Below are 22,177 nucleotides of genomic sequence, written 5' to 3' on the forward strand. Positions count from 1 at the left end.
TGAGGCTGGCTTCAACTTGCGGAAGCGAAGTCAAAGAGACCGTGACATCATTGGCCACAGAGCTATCACTGAGGTTCCTGGCCAATGAGGGGGGAAATATTACTCTTTGTGCGGTCATGGGTTCGGAGGGGCTTGTCCACCGGCATGCTGTACTTGGGTCTTACAACACCAACACCAACGTCTCCTCACCTTCCTAGAGGAGCTAAGAGACATCCTCCTGGACTGCCAACACCATCATCCTGGGCCCTCACATCCCGTTTATGTGATCATTTGGGACAATGTCTGCTTCCACAGAACAAATGAAATTATTCTGAGACATTCTGAGGATTTGTACAATTTCTAATTAAAAAAAAAAAAAGATGCTATGGTAAATCGATTATCAAATTAATTCTTTTTTTTGATTCATCGATTAATCATTGCACCTGCAGTGGAATTAAAATAAACCATTTTCCCAAAGTCAAGTAAAAGCAGTTTTACTTTGGAAAACATTTTTTTCCAGTTTTACACACCAAACCAGTAATTGAAACATAAGATTTTGTTTGTGCATTTTGCACACAGTCAATTTGAAATAATATCCTTTTTTTTCTTATACTGTATAGGGATACAAATGAAAACTTTTTTAGCCGACTCATCAATTAATTAACAAAATAATCAATAGATGAATCGATTATTAAAATTTATTGGGAATACCTGAGGATATCCTGGTTTTATCTGTTTTTGTCCTACATTTGATAACAACTATCCGGTTCATCGAGAGGTTTGATGATGTGATGAGACTGGAAACTGCTGCAGGCAAATGAGTCACATCAAAACAAATGACGACTATGGAAATACGGGGCTCAGCAATTCACCTCATTTAAAGTGTTGAAAGAAAGAAAGAAAGACAGAAAGAAAGAAGGAAAAGAAGAAAGAAACAAAGTAAGAAAGAAAGAAAGAAGGAAAGCGAAAGGAAAAACAAAGAAAGGGAAAGGAGAAAGAGAGAGAAAGAAAGAAAGACAACATTCCTCAGAGTGTTTTGGACACTTTGTTGGTGAGATATTCAACAGTATTTGTGTTCTTGCTTTGCAAAAAATAAAACTTTGAGCAGATGAGTCACTGAAAAGAAATGGAACAAGACGCATGCAGTTAAACGGTCAACGAGTGCAGCCCAGGAGAGCTTTGTATGGACTACAGTGAAACAGCATTGAAGCAAATCCCTCATGTAATTATTCCTAAATAGCTAATTGCACATTTCATTTTTAGAGCAAGATCTTCAGAGTATAAAACAAAAAAATTTCAGAGCAGGTGTGACACAGGGACAGAGTGGTTAGCATGTTTGCTTCACAGTTCCCAGGTCACGGATTCGAATCCGGCCTAAAACGTACACAACGAGCAATTTGTCGTTCAAATACAACTCTATTTCCAGTTTACATAAACTATGAGAAATATGGTGATAACTTTTTGGGGGGAGTCTTAAATACGGTTACAAAGAACCAAAATATGCAACCTGTGTCCTACACCATCAAGCAGGGGTCACCAACCTTTTTGAAACTGAGAATGCGGAGGGCTACCACGTTGACATGAAAAATTTTTGAAGTAAAAGCTGCGCTCCAATTCCCTTGACTTAAGTTATTATCATATTTTTTTATCATAACTACATGTCATGGCACTGATCATGGTCATGATTTCTGAGAAATAATTAGGAAACAGGTAAATGTCCATTTGCAGCACCCCCCCCCCATTCCCTCTCAGTGTTTACTTTTTGAAAAGGTCTCTTCTACAACATTCCTAGAAAATGACAACATCCCATCACTGGTGAGCTATTTTTAGAATAGGCCTGGTCATGTGGTCCTTGGGGGCTACCTGGTGCCCGTGGGAACCCCATTGGTGACCCCGACCCCAACGAGTACCTCCAGACTTGGCCGACTGACAATGACGAATAGATATCCCAAGGGTTCAGTAATCAGGTGACAAAGTGTTTGAACGGCTCAATTGCGGCTCCACTCCTACTGTTGACTGCTTTTGGGTGCTATAACGTTTTATGCTGTGTGTTTGACTTTAATTTCATTGGTTTTACTACAGCACATGAGGGATTTCAGTGCTGAAGGTGTATCACTCAACAATTTACAGTGCTGCTGCCAAAACTGTTGAATCACACCACACTGAAAACACAATTAAAAAGCCACTGAGGAACAGATTGCTTCGTTGTTAGATCTTAGCCTTAAGCTTCAGCGATGTGGACTAAAATTCATGTCACTGTATTTTTTGGGGGCTGAGTGCCAATACAAAATACATGATGCAGTATTTCCTCTCAGTGCCATAAAAGTGTTAAAAAAAGGGATTTCAAAACACCATGAAAGGTATAAAACGCACTGTTATGTAAACTTGTTTTAAGGAAGAGGGCCAATGGTAACGACAGTATCCTTCCATACAGATTTTCAATACTTAATATTTTCCCATTATAGTGCTCTGTTCATTGCTAACTAAGTGCATTATTAATAACGCGCGATGATTACATTTGAAAAGATGTACATGAGACTTTATCTGCGAAGAATGAATTGCAATCACCCAATGCCAAGAGACAAAAATGTTTTTTGATCACTTTTTGAGTGTCAGTGTATTCACTGGACCTCTGTACGAAGCATTCACCGCATGGTCGCCGAGAACTACGTCGCATGTGTCATAGCAGATGTCTGTGGGGGCTACACAGGGCAGATTAACTCCCAAAAGTGCAGATTCTTCGAAAAACATAAATGGGTCATTCATTTTCCTCTTCCACTGATGCAACGGCCGTTTCACACTTAGTAAAGGAAATGACAAGTTACTGATGTTTAAACGAAGGCAGAGGCCAGCTCAACATCAACACAAACGATTATTACATCACTGTGGAAAATGCCTGCAGCACCTCCAAAGGTGTAGATCTGTAATATATCAATATCTCAGACCCTAAAGATGGCAGCTAAGCTCACATCCATAAATGGCCACCATGCAACACACACCAGGAAGTTTTTACAAGATTCCGCCTCAACACTTCAAATGGCATCAGGGCATGCGTGTGTAAGTGCGTGCGGTAACTGTTCGATCACGGTGGGTTGGTTGATCGAAAAGTAGATCTTTGGTCAAAAAGGTTCAGCACCCCTGTACTAAACCATATGACACACTATTTTATTGGTTGAGTTGATATCCACCCACCATTGGTGAATGAATAGAATAAAATGAAAAGGTGGGAAATGGCCATGAGCAGCCCAACTTCAAAGACTACCTTGATGTGGTAGTCCCCGATCACAGGTACGCAAAGTTTTTTTTTTCTTCTTTCTCCTTCTCAACTCTGCTTCTATATGCTCAACCCCAACAACACCCACAGTTTGTGGCTAAGGATGTGTACCAGCCACATACTGTATCATGTCTTTTACTGCATTCCAATTGTTATGGACTGAGAATAACAATCAGGATGAAAGGGCTTGTCCCATTTCACAAATCTCCTGAGCCATCCACACATGTAGGTCTGCTTGCACTTCTTTATCAACGCACTTTGTGCGCCTCGACCTGCTACATGACGAAAGCAGTCAAGGAATATCAGCACAGCCCTTGTGCACTTCATTTAAAGAGAATGAGAGGACCCGCTTCAACTCGCAGCAGATGAAGTTGTCTTTCACGCATCTGCTAGAATACCAACACAAGGTCTAACCTGCCTCTGCACAGACTTAGACTTTGGCTTGCCCTAGACTCGCAAGGGGCACGAAAATAAAGCCACGGTGTTGAAACTATCATCATGTGCGATATCACAAAAGCATTGAGAGAATTTACTGCTGTGTCACACTTTTCCTTTGGCTATTTTATCAAGAATGAGATAATTGTAGCAGTACGCAAGAAACAGTCAGTATTCTATTGCAAAACGCATATAGACTAACTACAGTACAGAGAAACAAAATTCATTCTCCCATTTACCAAGGAGTTGACAGATTTTTTTTTTTTTTTTTTTACATAACGTCCATTCATCCAACCATTTTCTAATCCTCTTATCCTCACAAGAGTCGCGGGCGTGCTGGAGCCTATCCCAGTTGTCTTCGGGCAGTAGGCGTGCTACACCCTGAACTGGTTGCCAGCCAATATCATTTGTCAAATCACCTGAGTAGTTAGCCCTTAATATTTCAATGTACGTTTTGAATCAGACTGAGACAAACACAGAAGAAATGCCATAGTCACCTGCATCATAAATAAGCTATAAAAAGTCAAAGCAAAACTCTCCGGCATCTGGTTTTTGAAGGAGCCATGAGGGAGTTTCCACTTTCTCTTGGTTACATAAACAACAACGTTTTAAGGTCCAAATGCCTTTAACAGTACAGCTACTGCCTGGCGACGAGGAGAGTGTCCTTCCGACCTTGATTGCTCGCCCCAATGGGCTACACTAGTCAGTAAAAGACAGACTGTACTATACAAAATGTGAACCATTGATTTGTTGATGCACACGCACAAATTCCCAAATTCATTCTGTTATAATTGTGCGAAAATGGCTACACATTAATTAGAGTCTCGCAAAATATGTCTATTTTTTTAAAACGTAACTCACAAAAATTCAACCATAAATCATCCCAGTCATTATCAATATTCAGAAGATTGATAAGAAATAAAAAACATACGAAGCCTACAGACAGTGGATAAAAAGTCTTTCAAAGGGAGTGTATTAAGTGTGGCGGTATGTATCATCATGGCGACTGTTGTCAACGTCGCTTTCACAATGCGTAATTTTACATTATCGAGTATTGATACTGTCTTGAAAAGACAAAACAGTCCATTGACCGGCTGCAAAGTAAAAGGAAGTGATGAAGGTGAGTCTGCATGACTAGACGGCAAAGGAGGAGGAAGTGATAAATTGTCATTCTGAAAATCAGCGGGCAGGATTAAGTCACGGGACTCTGGGATCAGCAAGCGGAAGACGGCATTGTTTCAAATGTAGAAAATGGAGAAATGGACGAGTCTCTTCTCTCAGCGAGTATTTCATACAAGACCTCAGTCCACGTCTCTAGCCTGGAAATGATTCGGGGTTGACAAGACTGATGCCGTTCGGAATAAGATTATAGGATGTGCCAAAACGGTCGCAGTGAAGAGGAATTTACAGACAAAAGTGTTCCACCATAAACCATATGGATGACGAGGAAAACGTTGCAACTTCACAGAAACGCTCAAGCAAAGATAAGTCAAGCTAAGCCACACACCAAAACCAGCAAAAACCCACACTGTACCATTGACAAAGCAAGTAAACATTGGCCAGAGCTCACTCACACCGCCATCACTGTAACATTATTTTATGAGCGCAAGTAAAACTTAACATCGCTTGTCAGTCACTTTACACGCTCTTCGTTCGCATCATAACTACATTTGCAACTAGAGTGTATGATAATTTCAGAAACTCTATTTAAAGACCGCGTCTGAATTTGTTGTCATTACAAACATATATGCAATAACAGCACTAGACGCGGTGTCTCTCTTACCATCTGTATTAAGGACCGTCCACAATTTACATACTTTTATTCCAGTATGACGCATGTGGCACAAATCACCATATCTCAAATAAACAATTTTTCAGCCATTCTGGCTGCTGGAGCTTTGCTCATTCTGATTGCTGTAGTAGTTGGCAGGAATTATTGCAGCTCAAAATGTGAAACATTTAAGTGACATAAATATTCACATAAATCAATGAAGACAGCGTATATATATAGCCTGGAAGTAATTTGAAGTTCTTCGTTGTATCAAATATTACTGCAAAATATTGTTGTTTTGCAGAAGATGTATGAAGCAATTTAACATATAAACAAGAGCTGTTGTTCAGAAATGCTATCTACCCATAATTGTTCTGTGAAGCAAGTGCACAGTATATTTATAGCATCAAATTATTTATTTTATGCTTTTTTTGGGGGGGGGGGGCATATCACCCAACGCGAGTGTATCCAAGCATTAAAATATGTTATAAGATGTTGAGCACTGTACAAAAATAGTTTTACATTGAGTTCTAATGCAATTACTGGCAAATCAGGGCAATTTCAGCTGTAAATGAATTCATGAACGGTTACATAAAGATTATATGGGGAGCCGTAAAAGATATGCCGTCATGTTTCTTTGCGCACACGGCCTCAGAAAATCTTGTTAAATGTATTTATGTCTTTCAAGCAACCTACAATGTTTAACAAGTCTAAGAGTTTGCTTAAAGCAAAAAAAGATTTTTATTAGAGAGACATGGGTAAAGCAAACTTTTCCCTAAATACAAGCCAGCCGCAATAATACGTGTGTGTGCATGTGTCCGCGTGCGTCTGTGCGTGTATACTACTCCAAGCAACGGGTAGATATCTTCACCTGAGCTACTTTGATCCCATTAAAAGACAGACAAACTATGTCTTTCTCCATAAAAAAAGACAAACGATACAAAAGCCTTCCCACATTCGGGCCTAAAGCACCGTCCAAATCCCCGCAAACCCCTGCTGGAGTTTCTTAAGTTCCCTTTCTTAACTCCTGATAGCTAATTGCTCTGGCAGGGCTCTGGAGGAACTGCTGAGTGGCCTCCAGCCCAGTTTCCACTCCATTCAAATTTCCACACCTCCTTTTCTTCTCCTGTGCTCTTTTTGCTCATTCTTCATCTCCCCGTCTCCTGACCCAGCAGACCGTTCCCCAACTCTTTTGCTCCCGCTCTCTCTCCTCCATATCACTAAGAGTTTTTTAAGTAGTTATCTGTCTGCGTCTATGTGTTATTCTGCCCCTGTTTTTTCTAGGCTTGCTTTCAACGTCCTTCCATCAACCTGTCCTGAAGCAGCCTCTGAGGGTTCCTACTGGAAGGAATTCACCAACCGGGGACTATGAAGACGTAAGAGTGGATACCAAAGCAGATTCAACAACCTTTCTCACTGATTTATACATCTCGGTAGTAGAGCTTCTGAGCCATGGTATGATTTGCAGAACTGGAGAGTCCAAAAGCCCTCCTGAGCGGCACTGCGTGCATTCAGGCTGCCAAAAAGAGACTTCCAAAGCAGAACCGTGATAAAGAACTCTGGGGATCAATGACCAACCTCCAGGGTTAATTCGCAACTCTAATTGATTCCACCTAGCATTACTCACACGAGCATGCACAGCCATCCGACTGTACAAACAAGCACACATGCGCACAAATATGCATGCATAAAAAAAAAAAAAAAACATCTGGACACGTAAGCTTGAACGCATGAGGTCAGGCCAGCTGCTCGCTTATATGCTGGCCACTGACCTGCTGTCAACACAAACTAAGTGGCGAGGACAGGGTCAATTAGCAACGAGGGCACAGTTGTCGACAACGAAGAAACAGTCCGACAGGTCCTGTCATGTGGAGCAAAGAGCCTCTTGGCTTCATCCCTTTTCTGTCCAAATCTTGCACTGTTTGCTGGGCGCACCGAAAGCACCTCACCAACTGCTCACCTCTAGTTGTGTACGAGTGGAGACCAATAAAAACATCCATTCACACAAGCTGCCACATCCTGCAAAGAAAAAAAAAAGTCTTGGGTGTAATTAAAGCTCAGAAGAAGCCATTAAAACTCACAGCATCCCATTTCACACACTGTGGTAGGTGGAGAGAAGTGGAACTACGGATTAAAATGAAAACCACACCGTAGGTGCAAGCCGGGCAGACTGTGTGTGCACGCGTGTAAGTCGATGTCTGCTTCCTGTTAGGTGCGATTCAATATTTAATACCAAGGCACAAACAACTTTCTTGAAAAGGGACTTGAAACATACCGCTGCGTCTTTTGTCTTTGGCAGTTCAGTTGAGTCGAAGGTCAAAACTGGAACTGGAAGAAAGAAAAGGGAGAATATGCTATGCAGCTGTAGCAGGATGCTGCCAATTTACTGGGTCATCCTCGGGACATGTACAGAGATCTACAGTGCCCATTCTCTCCACTGTAAAATGTAAGATTTATTTATTTTAGCTCGAAGATGAATAAGAACAAAGCACATATGTAATATGAAGTACTAACCTAACAATTCTGCTCATGTGAAATCCAAGTTGAGATCACTGAAAAACAAACAATAGAACAAATCAAACATATTAACAGATTTGTCAGAACAATTGAAATGGCGAAGCATTAGTCTTTTACGTCGCGGGCCAACGAAACGGAACGTTTTTAATTAAAAGCAGCTGCACGAGTACAAAGGGAGTAGATTCTAGAAATGGCCACAAAGAAGTGACCTTAAAACCCCAGTCATCCGAAGCATCTTGGATTACATGTTGCATCGTTCAAAAGTTGGGGGAACTCTGAGTAAGAGTTTGAAGATAGTGAGAGAGGACAAGATACATGTACAGATTTAACCTTTGCTTGCCTGCAAAGGTTGTCTTGTAATGAATGCTTTACTTTATTTTATTTATTTATTTATTTATTTTAATAACACGTTCTTGCTTTAACGTGGTGCACTGAGCCGGCACAGTACTGACGAGAAACATTCTGACTGACACTGGGTAGTAGGTACCGCCACCATCGTGTCTGTCATATCAGTTACAATCAATAGGATGGTAGTTTTTCCACTAAACCATCAACCAGAACCATTTTTAAAAGTGAACCATTAAAAGAGACAAGTGCAACATTTATTCTGGACATGTGAGAGCAAAAAAATGTCCTGTTTTTTTTTTTTTTTTTTTTAACACTTGCTCAAACATGTTTGAGGTACCTGAAGTGGATGCCCTATTGGTAAAAGGTGAGAATGAGTGTAGTATTTTAGTCACACATCCCCAAGTACCAAGAACTTTAAGTTTTTTTCTTTTTTTTTGAAATGATCAAAAAAAGTATTTTGTTGCACGCTGCTATTCTTCAAAAAGTAATTATCGAAAATACTTGAAACAAATGGCACTTTAGCCAACATCAGCAGAGGGAATACTGTTTGTCCAAACTGTTTAAAAAAAAAAAGACAACATTTATTGAATGTCGTGAGAGCCAATTGATACCGTAGCATGATCCAAAGTGTGCTCAAAGCTCAATGTTTTTTCAGTGTTCTGTGTCTCCCATTTTCTTCCCGCATAGAATCCAAAATTTGTCAAGAAACCTGAAAGCACTGCTGCTAGGTTCAAACACCTGCAGGCATTTCATCTCAAACCAAGCTACATACAGTGCAGCAGTATAGAGTGAGGGGCACGTGTCTGAATTTAGTCTGGGGCAGAAGCGCTCACGTACTTTGCAATGTGCATATGCAGTAAAACATCGAAACTCGCAGCCAAGCTCCAGACAGATCCTGTGCATTACTCTTTTCAACTTGGAGTGACTTGAGAGTTTGGGATGAGAATGTGTGTGAAAAGACTGCATCTCCTCCAAAACCACTGTGCATGGAGTTTTGGAACGACGCACACGTGAAATACGCAAGTGAAAGCATTCCAGTCTTTTCCTGGATCAAGACAGTTCTGTTACAGAAATAAATTTATGAGGTTGGCATGGACTTCCATTTTTGCTCCGCGCGTTCTGTTTGCAGCCATTTTTCGTTCATTAGCCCTTTGAGAATGCAGACAACTAGCCGCATGCCAAAGAGCGCTTGGTGTCATGAACCTGGTGTTTCCCAGTGCTTCACCAATATTATAAATCAGATCTGATAAAAGGCGGAAAACCTGCTTCCAGGAGTAAGCGAAGTCTTAGACTTCATCTCTGGTGTCGCAGAGTTCCTGCCAAGGTGGACGAGTGCGCGGCTCCTGGTTTCAATTTTTTTATGACAATATCACACGTAGCCAGACCTTTCCCCGCTCGGTTTCCTAACTTCTACCAGGACACTATGGTTTCCAGTGACTCCAAGAAAAACCAGCATAAACCAGGAATAAGCCAGCTACATGCTGATAAGCATCACCTTGCTGCATTTTGCATCAGCACGTGAAATCCATTATAAAAAAAAAAAAAAACGATGTGAACGCCAGTCAGAGGTTTGGCATGCAATCATCAAATGATATAGTGTACAACCCATGGCCAAAAATATAAATAAACCATATGTTAACATGTTCTGAGTTTTTTTTTTCTTGATCAACTTGATGCCACACCATCAACACCTCTGATACGAAACAGAAATAGCCATTTTCTTGTTTGTATGGTGCTCTTGAGACAAAAAGGGTGACAAGGCATCTTCTGATTCCGTATGCTGAATTGTTCACAGTTTCTCTCCCACATGACATTCATTTAGCTGGGGTGGCTGCGAGTTTGATCTGGCCCGTGTAGTCTGGCTTTGTTATGTGGAAAGTATGGAAGTGAACATGCTCCAGCAATTGACATCTGACAGGCTTTGATGTTTGATGAAGGACAGAACTGGACAACTATGGGATTAATATAAACGCAACGTGTCAAGTGAAACATTGTGTCGCCTGATGGGAAATAGAACTCAATAACTGTAGTCTGTATATGTCACTCTCTGGGTTAGTGTCCAAGATACGATCAGGATGTGGTTGGGTTTGAAGAAAAAAAAAAAAAAAACTATGTTCACTGACTGGATTGTGGCGCTAGTAGAGCTGATCGAGCGTGAGGGACAGAGTTGATTGCAATGCCATGTTGAAGTCATCACGGCACACTAATTTATGAGTAAGAATCCAGTTTCATAAAAACAGTCCCAACATGTTTTTGCGCTAAACAGTATGCAGTAACACACCAAAACAATGAAGTTACTTGCTTCCTCCTTATCTTTACTATCTCGGATTGTTAAGAGTGAAATGAAAGTATTTTCGGCCAACTTGCTCCACTTTTCCGCATTGTGACTTTGACAACCTAAACACTTTTCAAGCCATCGTTTACCCACATAGCCACAAAAATACATTCTCATTTTTATGACTTTCTGTCTGAGCACACTTAAGAACATTTTCTGAGAATGGAGAGGCTAAAATCCTTCCTGATAATTGGCTAATAATGATGATCATGACGTTTACAGTCTTAATACCTGATAGTTTATTTCACTTCACTTTCAGAAAACCCAAAGATATAAGCCATTGAAATTGGGGGGGTTCAGTCACAGATTTATATCCAGTAAAGAACTGTCCAGAACATGATCAGAAAGGGTTTGGAGGGGCATCGGGAAGCCAGCTGCATCTCAATGATCAAGACTCTTGATTGATTCCATATTCATTTGCTGGCATATAAATACCGGTTCTAACCCTCTCTGTCAAAATTCAACAACACACCAATGACACACTTACACAAACTCAAGTTCGGGAACGATTCAAAAGAAAAACCAGCTCAGAGAAAGTTTGAAATAAGAGTTTACAGAACCCGAAAGGTTGTCTAGACTTTCGGAGTCAATCAAGACCTGAGTCTTGATTGTTGTCGAGCCATGAGAACAATCAAATACCCTTCAAGTGATCCCAGAAAGTTGACCAACGATCTGGACAGAGATGGAATTGGAGGACCAGTGACGGCTTAAGAATGACCAAAGCAGCATGACATAAATGGAATTGCTGTTTCTAATAAAGTAATTAAGTCCAGACTTCTTCTGAATTATTGTGGAGATGACTGAACTCTGAAGTATTAAAGTCATTCAGAGATTATCTTAAGATAATAAATAAAAACCCCAACACCTTAAACATTGCTTTTCTTCACAGCCAACACACAACTATTTATGAAATCACAACGGCATTGTCTGACAGAGCACCGTGACTGTCATGGAACGTCACATATTATGTGACGCTTTCCCGGTCGTAGACGACCATGATGTATGGATGCCTGCTAGGATAACAGACGATCATATAAAAATCCGATAACAGCGTGAAATACCATCAGAGTAATTCAATTGCTGCTGTATCATATTTACGAAGTGTCCGGTCAAAGTAAATAGTGAAAAAGATTTGTTTCCTGTAGGACAGGGTGTGCTTAGGCTACGGATGCAGGAATGTATTGCGCGCTATCCCAGAGCCAAGTTAAAGCATTTGGTGTTGCGGTTAGACTGGGATCAGATCCGGTGTTAAACAACGTGCCATGTGTCAAAAACAATGCTCTTCAGTTATAGTGCATTGTGTGAGGCGAGGGTTTGTGGTTGCCCAACTTTATAGTGCACTGTGAACTGTCAAATCTTTAAAAGTGGAAGTGGTGCATTACCAAAGAGGAAGAGACTGCAGAAAAATCATCATGTCAATCCATCAACATAAACCGGCGTCAGGGGATGTAAAAACAGGCAGCTCTGTGTTCAAAACTGAAATGAATTCACTGTATTATTCAAGTCAATTCCACCATGGTAATTTTACGAAAGAACCGGACACTCAAACTAAGCCTTTTTCAGTTGACTGGTGGGAAGGAGGAGGGTCGGGGGGGACGGGGACTGACACTCTTGGCCTGTGCCAAGTCTAGCACAAAGTGCTGTCAAACTGGGCATGGGTGGAGTTTTCTTTCATTTGGTATTTTCGTCGAGGGATGCAGTTTGAAAGGGGCACTTGTGCCGTAGTGGGAGTGAACACAGCCGACTTACTTCCTAACCAATTAAAGTGGCTCCACTCATTGAGGTTAAATACAGCATAGGAGAGGCACGCACACAGTCTTTGACATTGCGGAAGCAGAAATAGACTCGCTGGAGGCCATGCGGAAGATTGAGGCATGTAAAGCACGTTTATAAGTAACTGCAAGCAGACCTCCCTCCACTTGCAGATGATGTAAAGTTGGCGCAGCACAGTTGGCCAACCTAATTTCATTTGAAATTTGACTTTCATGGTTGTTTACATTTTGCCGGTTTAGCTGTTCATTGCTGATGTCATTTTCACACTTGTTCAAAATACGTAATTCATTCATTTTGACAATTTATATTTAGATTATTCATTAGATTATTGTTAAAACTGAGATTTTATGTGATGGACCAACACAAGGTAGCACATAATTGCATTTTTTTTTTTAATTCAGCCCCACTGCATCAATGCTCTTTATAAGTGCAATCGCAGGGGTTGTTGTTACTCGCTTTGCGCATCTAGACATTGAAAATGTTTGTCCCTTCTTTGCAAAAAAGCTGAAGCTTGGCCAGATCGGATAGAGCAGGGGCGCCCATTACGTCGATCCTGATCTACCGGTAGATCGAAGACAGGTCCCAAGTAGATCCGAGGAATGTCGAGGAGAAAAAAAAAAACAACCATTTGTGTGTCTTTGTACATGTTAGTAATATATTTTTTGTGTTAATGTACGCTGCACCCTAATTAACCTATCAGTCTTATTTTCACAAAAAAATAAATAAATAAAAATTAAAAATAAAATAAGGCAGGTAAATCTTGAATTTACAGTGGCGCGCGATTACGTCACCGGAAGTTGTTAGCGCTCAGCAGTCTGCAATTGCAGCTTGTGATCAGAGCTGTTGCGCTCTATCTTTTATCGTCATTATTCTCATTCAGAGTTTGCTTCATGTACAATTCACCGAGGGCACGGGCAAAGAATAGGAATCTAGGCGTGCCCAGGAAAGCACTTTAAAACGGTCCGTGTGAGCTACGATAGTTAACAGGCTGAAAAAGTGCATCGCATGCCTCAGTTTCAGGCTGTTTCTCATCATGGCGTGCATGTGTGTGTGTGTGTGTGTGTGTGTGTGCGTGTGTGTGTGTGTGTGCACGCGTGCCGGTAGGGGGAGCCCCCGGGAGGTTAGTTGATCGAAAAGTAGATCTTCGGTCCAAAAAGTTTGGGCACCCCTGGGATAGAGAGTATCCATAAGTAGCAATTTTCAAGTCTTGCCACACATGATTAAAGGGATTTAGGTTTGGACTTTAGCTGGGCCATTCCAACACATTAATATTTTTTTCACCAAGGGAAGCACTACCGCCGGCTGCATGCACCACACTGTAATTGGACCGTAGTTAATTTTCAAACTCCCCTCCACACCCCCTTTATTTATTTGTTTTAACAAACCCCAAATTATCTTTGCATGTACGCATTCATTTTATTCATATTTGAAAGAGCATTTTTGCCATGCATCTGCTTAGGAAATGTGTGGTCCTATGTGAGCCCCCCCCCCCCCTTTTCAGCATGTGAGCTACTTAGAAAAAATATCAAGTCCAAATGATCTATGTACTGCATGAACACACACACACACACACACACACACACACACACACACACACACACACACACACACACACACACACACACACGCGGTGATGCATTCAACTGAAATATGACTGGCTGGACTGTATATCAATCAAGTGACAAATTTCAATGGATGATAGGTGGGAGTTTTTTTTTTTATTTTTTTTTTTTAATTTACCATGAGCGCTCGGAATGATCCCTTTCACAAGCTACTGGCAGCTTATGATCTAAATCATTCCACTGTAGCTCTGGCGTTACGTTTAGGGTCAATGAAAGACTCTAGACCAGGGGTCCCCAACCGCCGGTCCACAGGGCATTTGGTACCAGGCCGCACAGAAAGAACTTGCCTTCATACCGTTTTATTTATTTCGGAAGACGAAAGATGTTTTATTTTGAAAAATTACCGGGTTCTCCGTTACATCCGTCTGTGTCAATCGCACTGTTGCTATTTCCGACATCCTACCTGTGTGAGCCGGGGGTTTTCTGCAGCAACGGCGACTAAAACAAAATTACGACGTAGACTGGACATAAACCACACACTTGAGGTGTCGTTGTCTCCTATTACCCCGAGATGGGACCGTCTGGTTACAGAAAATCAAGCTCGGGGCTGTGGTGAGTTGTCATTTTCATGCACTTTGAATTTGCGTTGTATCGCATTTTGAAGGTATTAAACATTGCCATAGCGATCAGAGTGTTGCGGCCAGATTCGACGCTCCTTGTGTTTATTATTATATTTCGAAAACACCACAGTTTTCATGCAGCTCATACCATATTATTTTGTATTATTTCCGCCACACCTTAAATGCCAGTCCCTGAAAATATTGTCTGACATAAACCGGTCTGTGGGGCAAAAAAGGTTGGGGACCCCTGCTCCAGACTGGCAGATGAATCTCCTTCTCAGTCTCACGTCATCTTCAACCGCGAACATTTTTTTTTTTTTTTTGGTCAAGATTTGCCCAGTATGCAGCTCCCTGCCAAAGAATAGCATCCCAATGGCATAATGTTGCCACCACCGGCATTTCACAGTGGAGTTAGTCTGTCGAGGGTGACAAGCAGTGTTGCTTTTCTGCCACACATAACACTTTGAATTTGGTCCTCCACCCATAAGAACAATAAATAAATAAACAAACAGACAAACTTCACTCTGATCTGACCAAAGGACCGTATTCCACTTGTTTGCACTGTCCCCTGCATTGCAGCGAGAATTCCTGTGCCTTATTTTCAACACTCTTCAATTAAGTACAGATGTGTGGAGAGCAGGACTTATAGTTGTCCCTTGGGTAGATTCTGTGACTTGATTTGTATATTTCTGCAGCTACTCTGGGTTGCCCATGAGCCTGTTGGCTGCTTTTTTGACCAATGCTCTCCTCACTGGCCGTGTCACTTTAGGTGGGTGGATGGCCATGTGTTGTAGCGTTAGCAGTTGTTCCATATTTTTTTCCCATTTTTGGGAAAATGGATTCAACGGCACTCGACGATTTGTTCCCAGTCAGGGATTAATTTTTTAGTGCGTGTGTGTGTGACTGTGTGTGTGCGTATAACCTGACCTTGCTTTAAACTTGTCTGGCGTGTTTGTCGGTCTTTCATGATGCTATTGTGTTGTTCATGAGTGTTCTCTAACAAACCACCAAGGCGGTCCCCGAACAGGTACATTTATACTGAGGGTAAATTGCACACAAGTGGAATCTAATTTGCTAATGAGATGACTACTGAAAGCAATGATGAGACTTAAGTATATTTCGGGGTGAAAAGAGTACAGGAGAATGAATAGAAATGCACACCACACTTTTCAGCTTTATAGTCGCTTAAAACTTCGAGAACTGTATATTTTTTCAACAAGGGCACGACAAAATGCAAAAAAAAAATTAATGTTTCCCAACCAGGAGTATGTGAGCACATTGCAAGGGGTACGTGCAAACATTCACTAATTTTCAAGATAAGTAAACATTCTCCATCATTTCATAAGCTCATTGATAAGTTTTTTTTTCTTCTGCACCCCAACTTATTTATTTCCCCAAGGAGACAATAACCTGCAGACCAGCCAGACCAAAAATGACAACAGCCGCGTGTCAGCTCAAGCATCCCTTTAACTGATGAAAATGAAATAAAACTGCTATCGAGGGTGTGAATATATAAGTGCATTGGATTGAATGGCTGGACTCTTAAAAGACATAAAAATATTTCCTTTGAAATGACAATGAGTTAAGATTTATGTTTCGATATTTAAATTTAAAATGCCTGTTAAAAGAGGACTTATTCAACGCAGTTCGTTTTATATGAAATGGATGGTTGCCTGACGGATGACAACACAGAGAGCGAGTCAGCCTATTGACGTATTGATGTATTGGATTGAGCATATGGCTAGTTTTAACCTTAACTATTAAGCATTGGGTTTCCTTCTTCCTGTATTGTTTCATTGTCACTGTCATGAAAGACAACAGTAAAACGTTGGATAATAAAACAGCGAACCCACAAGCACTCAAAAGCATATGGCTTTTGTCTCTGTGGGGAAATGACTGCAGTTGTCACAAATGGGTCTTTATCTGGCCCAGTTCCACTTGGCAGTGATGCAAGCACACACACATAAAACGGCAGGCTAACGTTCATCCCTTTGCACGTGCTGCCTGCACACAAGCGGCACAAAACGTCGACCACAGAGACAGCACTTACGCGTGTCATTTGAATTGTCCGTACAGAATAATGCAACGAGTATGTCACAATTCAGCCCGATGTCGCAGAGTGTCAGTAAAATTAATTATAAACGTATGTCTAATATTTCTTCACTTCCCACAGGAGACAGCAGGAAAAACATACAAATGGCCGTCCAACCTCATGTTGACTCTCCAGTGCAAACACCCAATAAACCTGTCTGAAACTTAAAGGGTAATCACTCAGTGTGTGCGTGTGCATGTGTGCAAAGTGCATACGTACAGTACACACATTCACACATGCCTTTGGATCACCAGCAAATGGGAAAAGGGTTTAGTGAGAGGACTCGCAAAACAACATTTTCCAGCGATGCTAATTGGCATACTTTCTCATGGACAGGAATGCTACGATAACATCCACCTCTATTCCCCAAGGAGACCTTGATCCTGTAGCCGTTTACTGGCTCAGGCAATCTTGGTGCGGATAAAAGCAAAGGAGAAGGCCCCCATTATAAAGATGGAAAGATCATCTCATCCTCTTGGGCAGACGCATGGTACAGTATTTCAATATGTTTGGGGATTCCACCCCTCACATTTCGAGGCCCACTGAGGTTTGAAACAGAAAGAGACTTTCTGTCATTTTGTTTCGCCGTGCAAATTTTTTCACACCGCGAAGGACTTGGACTAGTGGGGAAGGTTGGTCCGTTCTGGGACAGAGTGGAGCCCTGTCTCTGTGGGGGATGGTCACAGATGTATGGGATTGATGAGGTGGTGATGAGAGACTGAGATGTCAGGGAACAGACACCCATTCAACGTGAGACCCGTAAGAGACGCCCAGTGGCGAACTCTGTGGCCCATCATCTCTACTCTCTGCCCTGGACCAAGGAAAAGGAATGAGAGGAGGGTCCAGAAGAGAAAATGTGATGACTGCCCAATTGGACGAACACACATCACCTGCCGTTGGATGGTGCTGATGTGTGACCTGGGCCAACTTCCGTGGTCAAACGCACTTTGTTCAACTTAAATATATGCCGACTTCGGGATGTACGTCCGCATATCGCCAACTATTAAGTGGTGTTGTGGTGTGTGAAGGTCATTACAAGTGGGGTAAAAGGCTCTGCTGCCGGGCCTCCCGGGTATTGCTGAGCACAGAGACACTGAAATTTGACACTGATATATATCATTCAGGTATTTAAGGGGAGACTGCAGCTATTGTTCTAATACGAAAGGAAGCACATTCTACATTTGCCCGCCAAACTACTGAGAGCCTGTCGACAGTGTGAAAACTGGTTGGTTGAACCCAAAGCTCTGAGTCTGCTGTTAGAATGGCAACAGTTTAATTGTACCTTCCGCCATTGAATGAAAGAGCCTCTAATTGTCTTGCCCATCACAAAACATGCTGGTACAGAATATTGTAAGAAATAATTTTCAGACTATTGAAGTGAAATTGGGTAATTTCACACACCTTTCTGCCACACGCCTGATAATCTATCATGGCACACGAATAAATCACTATCTGCGAAAGACCCTCTGTGCAATCGGAGAAAGGCAGTTTCATTGAAATAAATTATTTCCTGTCCAAATTGACACTCTTCTGTTGCCATGGTGTGGCTTTGGTTTCGTTTATGTTCATTTGGAGTGCGGGTGGCACAGGAATGCGGTGAGGGACAGAACTTATGATGCACTTAAAATGATTTACTTGCCCAAATTATGGGGTGGGTTTCAAACACATCACTTTGCACATAAAGTGCATGGCATGAAGCAAGTACAGTAATTATTGATAATGACGTCAATTTACTGTTCTTTTTAAATTCAATCTTTCGCTCTGCAATAAGGATGGAATGATTCCACCATCTTTAAATGATAACCATTACTGTATTGGCCACTTTCCTTAAGAATATATATTTTTCTCAGGTATTATCACATACTACGATGAGAGTCGCTATTATCTGCATGCGTAATTTGAGTGGATGACGTTCTTTGGATACCCAGAAAATAAAATGACATTGGGATGCTTTGTTCCTTCGCAGTGGGCATACAGTGGCGCCATTGCCGCACTGACACCAGCGTTTGAACACAACTCTCAATTCGTCACATCTCACCATGCCCATCTTGATAGTTTTCAACGTCATTCTCACTGATGCGTGTTAAAAGTGAAAAGGCTGAACAAACTTCACTGTCACTACCAAAACTCTGACATACTGTAAATAACGAGAGCAACCTTGGTGGTCCCAATACTTTGTAAAGCAAGATGGCATGTGGTTATTAGAAAGGTTCAGAGTGTAAGGAAAAATACGATCTTGTGGTCTACAGTGGAGCGTTATCAGGATATAGAATAACCTGCATCGGGATGGACAATTTTGGCAATATTGCATACTTTTGCTTATTTTGCCTTTCATAAATGATTTAGTTGTGGCCTAGACTTGGGGTATTTGACGCGCATTTGCATGTGTTGAGGGCAGAGGAGTTCAGAAAAATAAAGATGGACAGCACACAATGGAAGTGTTTGATAGGATGCTCACAAAGTATTTTGTATTCAAAGGGATCCAAATAGCATAACCAAAGAAACAATTGCCCTGGCTCTGGAGATATATTTTTTAGTATTCAACTCATGCTTTCAACCAAAGCAACTCAATTTGAAGAATGTTTTTTTGCAATCTTCGAACAGATTTGCATTTTTGCACTTGGTTTGAGATAATGACAATGTGTGTGTCATTTTGTATCTGGAGCCATTGTCTGACTCTCTGTGATGGTGTGTGGGAGCCAAGGTCTGGCTCAATAGCTCCGTGTAGGCTCTATTTACCAAGCATTGATGGAGTCCAGATGAGCTTTCTCTGGCTCCCTTTTCACTCTCTCCATGCTCAGTGAAGCTGCACCACCAATTTCAACAGCCAGGCAGAATTGGAATCGCAATCCATAGTTAGTCAAATAACACCAAAGAGATGGATGATGTTCTATCGTGGCAACATGGGGTATGAATTTAGATCAAATGTCCTGACAAATGCCAATTCCAATAAAGTCGGCACCTTGTGTAAAATGCAAATAAAAATCAAGTTCAATGATTTGCCAAGCACTTTGAACCTGTATTTAATTCAGTTCACTACAAAGACAAGATATTGAGGGTTCAAACTGATCAATGTTATTGTTTTTTTTCTTTATTACAAATATTAACTAGTGAATGTGATGCCCGCAACACATTTCGAAAAAGGTGGGACATGGCCATCATCTTTCCTTTTCAAGGGATCATCTGCATGGTGTGGTCCATTTTTCACTAACAAGCTCAATGTATGTATTTTTTTTTTTTAATCAGGAAAATATTAGCTTGCATTTTCAATTTTATCACTTTGATTTGTAGGAATCAGTAAATAACGAAATCTCAAAATGCCTCTTTCTAATCATTAATATAGCCACATCCCCTTCCCTCTTCAGATGTCTTGGGAGGAGTGAGGTAAGGAACCGGAGAAAATGTGTCCATTCAAAACCATTTTACATACATTGCTAAGAATTTCCCAAAACAGTGACCAATTGGGACCTAAATTTATGTTGACATCTCTACTTAAGCCCACCTGAAACTCCAAGTCCACTTCCAGGGGCAATACCCGCACCACTCATCCAAAAAAATTATGTCAAAAGCGACCACACTCGCCCGTCCGTCCATCCATCCATTTTCTGCGCCATATATCCTCATGAAGGTTGTGTGTGGACGTGGGCATTTTTTCAGCGTCCAACTTTGAAATTTCTCTAAGCCGACCTCTACAGCTTGCCGACATACTCCAACGGGTCACTTTGACCGCAACACCAAGCTACATCTCTGGCCGGACAAGAGCATTTGACTTACTACAGCTGGATGCACGGCGGGCGAACCGTGACGCAGACGTCCGGTAAGAGTGCGACCACGACCCAAACACCTGACTGCCTGATAGGCAGGCGTCCGCAACACACAGGGTCTGATAAGAAAGGGACCGCGACCCGAGTTTCTTGCCTGGGGTGACCATAGAGCTACTCGACTGCCCAGACAGTGGGCATCCACTGTTGGCGGGCCGGTCCAGTACTTGCACTCTTCTACGACAAAGCCACGCTGTAGTCACAAGCAGAATTTGTTTTGGCAATGTCTGGCTGAAATAAGCAGGGATGTCCCTGAAAAATGTGTTGTTTGAGAGCATCTGTTGCTCCAAAACCTGGATATACCTTTCAACATTCCTGGTACCGTCACAGATTCTGGGTTTTGAACTTTGCATTAACAATCCGCACGGTCCTTATCCTCTTTAGACTAGAGAACCCAATGTCCATGATTTCCCAAAACAATTTGAAAAATAAACTCATCAGAAACTTTTCCACTTTGCGTCACTCAATCTCAGAGGAGCTGCGGCCCGGAGAAGCTAGCGGCGTTTTCTGCGGTTTAGCTGAAACATTCACTTCGTACGGTAGAGTTTTAACTTACATTATTAGCTGTTTTAACTGACAATGGTTTTCTGAAGTGGTTCTGAGCCCACATGGAAAAATCCTCGACATAATGATGCCAGTTTTTAATGCAGCGGGGCCTGAGGGATGAAAGGTCACTCGCATTCAATGTTGGTTTTCGGCCTTGCCACTTACGTGCAGAGATTTCTACAGATTCTCTGAATTTTTTGATGGTTTAATGGGCCGTAGATGATGATATTTCAATTGTAGAAATGTTGTCAATGTTAAACCGTTGGACTATTTGCTCACGCCGTTGATTGCAAAGTGTCAAACCTCACCTTGTCTTTGCTTGTGCACTACTGAGCCTTTAAGTTAATCAATTTGAACATTAAATACATTCAATATTGAAAACAATCTACAAATGAGTGTTTTCTATTTTTATTTACATTGCACACAACATTGCAACCTAAATGGAATTGGGGTTTGTAGAACAACTCCATAAAAACTGAACATCTCAGCATAGTTTTGTACGACAATTCTTATTTGTATCTTATAATTGCAAGATTTTTCTTTTGTTTTAATCTGTGTTTCTCACTCTCTGCAAAAGGAAACAATCCCTTCCTCTCCAGGGACGAAACCGGGGACTTCAGGGAAAAATAAGACCCCAGGTATAAAGTATAGATGGTCTCCAGGCCCCTTTCTCTCCATGGAAAAGCACTCCTGAGCCCCAGGCTAATCCCTTCCATGTGCAGAGCCCCAACACCTTCCACCCCCCCCCCCAAAAAAAAAACTGCAATAGCAACATCAAGGAAAAATCTGTGTGATGTGAAAATCTTCAAAGGCTGACACTTCAGCTGGTCGCATGGATGCGACTCTGAAGAGGTGATCCCTCCAAGTCACTCATGTCAGTCACCACTCCTTAACAGGTGCACGTTAGCAGTGCAATGAAAATGGGATAAGCATTTCCCTGTCATAGAAATCAACTACATTCGACTAAATGTACTGTATTCAGGCAATCATCAATATTATTTGTAATGGGATGGGAGCATAGATGTCACAACAGGCCAGGCAATATTCTGGTGCTCCTGAGCCGAAGGGACCCCAGAGAGGCAGCTGACGTTGGCCTGTACCAAT

General features: G+C 41.6%; 1 protein-coding gene across 1 annotated transcript in view; it reads right to left on the reverse strand.

Moving 5' to 3' along the window:
- The window catches only part of znf469 (zinc finger protein 469), a 219,954-nt gene that overhangs the window by 166,933 nt on the left and 30,844 nt on the right, over positions 1 to 22,177 (reverse strand). The window contains exons 3-4 of the mRNA XM_019894127.1: positions 7,974 to 8,011; positions 7,735 to 7,787 (exon numbers count right to left, since the gene is read on the reverse strand). The gene's annotated coding sequence lies outside the window, so the exon portion shown is untranslated. The remainder of the gene's footprint in view (positions 1 to 7,734; positions 7,788 to 7,973; positions 8,012 to 22,177) is intronic.

This window comes from Hippocampus comes, unplaced genomic scaffold (assembly GCF_001891065.2).
Source record: "Hippocampus comes isolate QL1 unplaced genomic scaffold, H_comes_QL1_v1.1 scaffold104, whole genome shotgun sequence".
NCBI classification, from domain to species: Eukaryota; Metazoa; Chordata; class Actinopteri; order Syngnathiformes; family Syngnathidae; genus Hippocampus; species Hippocampus comes.